The following is a 4,059-nucleotide window of genomic DNA, read 5'->3' as shown; positions in this document are numbered from 1 at the left end:
GCATGCCAGGACAATCTCATGTTGAAGATAAGAAGGTATCTTGCTTTCTTTGTGGGAAGAAAATATTTTTCTGATCAGTCCACATATAGTGCTAGAGGCACCCCATGTGTTTATGCAATTCAGCTTCTCTCTCGGATCCCATGGGGGCCAATACTTCTTTGTTTTCGAAAGCACCTCAAAGATTGTCATGGGAGCAGGGGGAAGGATCAACCATCTTCCATCTACTGGAAGGTTATAAACATAACCACCTCAACCTAAAGCATGCTGAAAAATATCTAGAGTCTATGAAATCTGGATCTATGCCATTAAAATGTCGTTTGATGGTCTCCCACTCTGAATTGGGAACGTTCTTAACATTCTCAAAATAGAAAAAGAGAGGGCCTTCCATCAAACTATTCAATGGTTTTGGCTTGCCTTTAAAAAAGCCAGGAATTCCAAACCCCATGCCCTTTTTGAACTTGAAGGGTGGGATAGAACCTAGATGTGGACGTGATGTTTTTCCATTCATAGATTGAGTCTCGAGCCATAAAACACTCGAGTCTTCACTGGCACTTTTATCCAAGTCTAGAGTAGGAGTAATGATGATCTTTGTTTTAATGCCTAAGTAAGTGTACCATAGCTTAAGGGCTCTTTCATCTACCCAGTATATTTTGCTACAGACACCTCGTGAGGATCCAGCATGTCTAGTTATTTGAACACCTCGTGAGGGTCCAGCATGTCTAGTTTGATCTTTTATCTTTTACTACTAGTGCACATTATTCAATGCACTTTGGTGTGAGGGTAAACATCTTCGAACTCAACGTATAGATGAAAAGAGAAATACCCAAGATTGTGGTGTCCTTGCTCACTTCGAGGATGCCAATGGTACCATGGAAGGTTATTGTGGCTTGATCCAAGATATTCTGAAGCTTGACTTCAAATGATTATTTATATATGTACTGGATGTGAAGTGGTTTAAAGAAGTGGTAACAAATGGTGAGCATTGCACAATCAGACATCATCCAAGTGGTTTTGTAATCATTGACTCTACAAAATTTCACCAAAACAAGAATGACACATTAGTACTACCTCAACAATGCGAGCAGGTATATATGCAAAGGATAAATTTTTTATATGTATACATGTGATACATATATACAATATAATAAGTACTTAAGTTTTTTGCTTTTGTTTTTCAAATACAGGTTGTGTATCATCCAATGGTAAACAATAACCGATGGTGGTATGTCATCCCTATATCTAATCGTTCAAAACCAATATATGGTAATATTATTGACATAGAGATAGCAGATGACAATCCAACAATTAATGATGATGTGCATGATGACACCATAATGGATGATATGCGTGATATAGTACAAGATGAACCTCACGAAGATGTTCAAGGAAACGCAGAAGAAGACAATAATGTGATTGTCGATGATATTGATGAAGTTATTGAGCAATATAGCAACACATCTGATAGTGGGATAGACTTATTTGTTTCGTTACCTCTTGGTAACATAGACCTAGAAGTAGATAGTTTAGCAAGGGCTGATCTCATTGAAGATGAGATGGATCATTCATTGTAACATACTTAATTTGCTTATTGATTCAACATGTTTTCCTAATTCTATGATTTTTATCATGCGCACACGTGCATACTCAAGAATCAATAGTCAAGTTTAAAGCTATATTGAATTTTCCATAATAAAAAGGAAGTATCTTTTATCATGTTCAAGTACGTAAAGAAATTACGAGATACATATTGCAATGCTTGCTACTAATTGTAAGGTTTCTATCGCTTGCCGCTAATTACTTATATCAGGCTTGTCAACTGGAGGAACTGCCATTCATTAGAGAGCAATGAAAAAGTAATTATTAACTCTATTTTTTTAATTCAATGATTCAATGTGTATTCTTAATTCTATGGTTTTTATCATGCGCACACGTGCATGCTCAAGAATCAATTTCAGGTGGTTAAATAATTATTAACTTTGGTTTTTTAATTATGTGAATTGCAATTTTAGGTGTTTAAATAATTGTGTGTCTGCTGGCGCTGTTGAAGGATTTGCCAAAGCAAAGCAAAGTCGTGTCTACAGAAGACCTTGACTAATTTTAGGATAGAAGATCAACAAATATGCGAATAAGCAAGATGAGAGGATTTGTGAGCAGTATCAACCAAAGGATGGATCCATTACTTACACCTCTATAAACTGAAAAGTAGGACTTGTAAAAGCACAAGTTCTCATCTCAAGGATTAGCAATTTTCAGAAGCAATTGGTTTGCTGAAGCAGGTTTATGATTGAATGACCTATAAATTGAAGACAGATCCATGTGTGAGAATATAGCTAAGAGTAAAATTGACACTGATGCAGTAACACCGCATTGATGGAGAAACACAGCTCGCAGACTGCTTTCATCCAGAGTATTATATACTCCTCGTGACATGCACTATATGGCATACTGCACAGCCTGTAGCATAGTACCCAAATTGGCAGCAATTCCCCACAACTGTTATATCTGGTAACAACTCCAATACCCAAAAGGTTCCAGTCAAAAGCTACTACATCAGCTCATGGAAAATGGCAATCTGACTAACAAGCTTCAAGATGATGCCATAACACGGTTGAATCATCTTTCTCATGTTTAGCTTTCAAAAAAAAACTCTTAGTCATCCAAGTAATAGTAGGAGCCTGTAGATTTCTGCTCCCTATCTTTTGTAGAATCCAGCTTGTTGATACGAGGCCGATAGTTTGTGGGATCACGTCTGAAAGTAATATCCAGATGCGATAGAAATATCCAGATGCGATAGAAACAGGTTCATGTCAGTCAAGAGAGACTGTGGTGTATTCGCAACACAGTCAACTGATGGTTTTCCCTCATACACAATGACCCTGTCAGCCAGGTCTGTTGCCATAATGAAGTCATGCTCAACAACAAATGCAGTCTTTTTAGCATGCAAGATAAAGCGTTTGATCACTTTTGCTGCCACAATACACTGCTCTGAATCAAGGTAAGCACTCAATTCCTCGATAAGATATATGTCTGCAGGCTTTCCGAGGCACAAACATAAAAGCAACCCTCTGGTCTCTTCCTCTGTGAAGACTTATGGTACATCGACCATGTATGACTCCGTCATGAGCGTTCCTTTCTGCTCATCCCCTACATCGATGACCTTTGCATTTGGGTGGCGTCTATGGTATTCACGAATCTCTTTCAGTCGGTCATAGAAAGCACTATACACATTTTGTCCACTGGCTCTGTGTCCACCAAAAGCAACAATCTCATCTGCTCTAGCTCTGTCTTTGTCTTCATAAATCTCAATCTGTTTTAGCTTCTCCGGTCCAAGCTCTATAAGCTCATCTACTGAGTCGTAATTGTTCAGGTCAATCATAAACTCCTCGTTACTTGTAACTTCAGTTCCTGCATCTCGCATCTGCCTGATGAATGATTGACAGAAGCGCCCTTCTTACAGCCGCTTACAGCCGCATCTGCCTCCAGATCTTTTTCCACAACATAAGCATGAATTTGTCTTGCCTCATCCGATGCTCTCATGCCAATGCAAGATTTTTATGATAGGAAGTACAGAACCACTATCTGGTAGCATTCCTATCCAACAACCTCATTCCAATCATTCCATTCGAAGTCCAAGCATCCCTCCCTATCAGCGTTGTTTTTTTTTCCTTGCTTTTTCTCCCCTCCTTCCGACTAATAAAGCGGCCCCCCTCTTACAATTTCAGCATGCATTATTTTGCCTTTTTCAGCTGCTCCTATGCTGCCACAACTAATTCTGCTTTCGATTGCAGTCGAATTTGTGACAAATTACAAGCACATTATCAATATCAAAATGCTTTGCAAGATACAAGTTGTGGCCATCATCCATATCCTTCCTGAATTGCACCCAATCATAAGCATGGGGAGCCAATATTACCTGCAGATCATTCAGTTGAAGCTGAAACTGGTTGTAAAAAGTAGAATACAGTGTTTCCTCATAAGTATCTGTGCCTCCACTAGTGGATGCTAGCTTTGGCCACCATATGTTTGGAATTTCCATATTCTCTTTATGTGACCAAAGCA

The 4,059-nt window shown here is 38.7% G+C and overlaps 1 pseudogene; it reads right to left on the bottom strand.

Moving 5' to 3' along the window:
• Positions 1 to 2,268: 2,268 nt before the first annotated feature.
• LOC148017645 (ABC transporter E family member 2 pseudogene) lies at positions 2,269 to 2,972 on the bottom strand (annotated as a pseudogene).
• Positions 2,973 to 4,059: the final 1,087 nt, after the last annotated feature.

This window comes from Lygodium microphyllum, chromosome 22 (genome assembly GCF_053477565.2).
Source record: "Lygodium microphyllum isolate KBCC chromosome 22, Lygodium_microphyllum_v1.1.10, whole genome shotgun sequence".
Classification (NCBI taxonomy): domain Eukaryota; kingdom Viridiplantae; phylum Streptophyta; class Polypodiopsida; order Schizaeales; family Lygodiaceae; genus Lygodium; species Lygodium microphyllum.
This window is presented reverse-complemented; position numbering and strand designations above follow the sequence as displayed.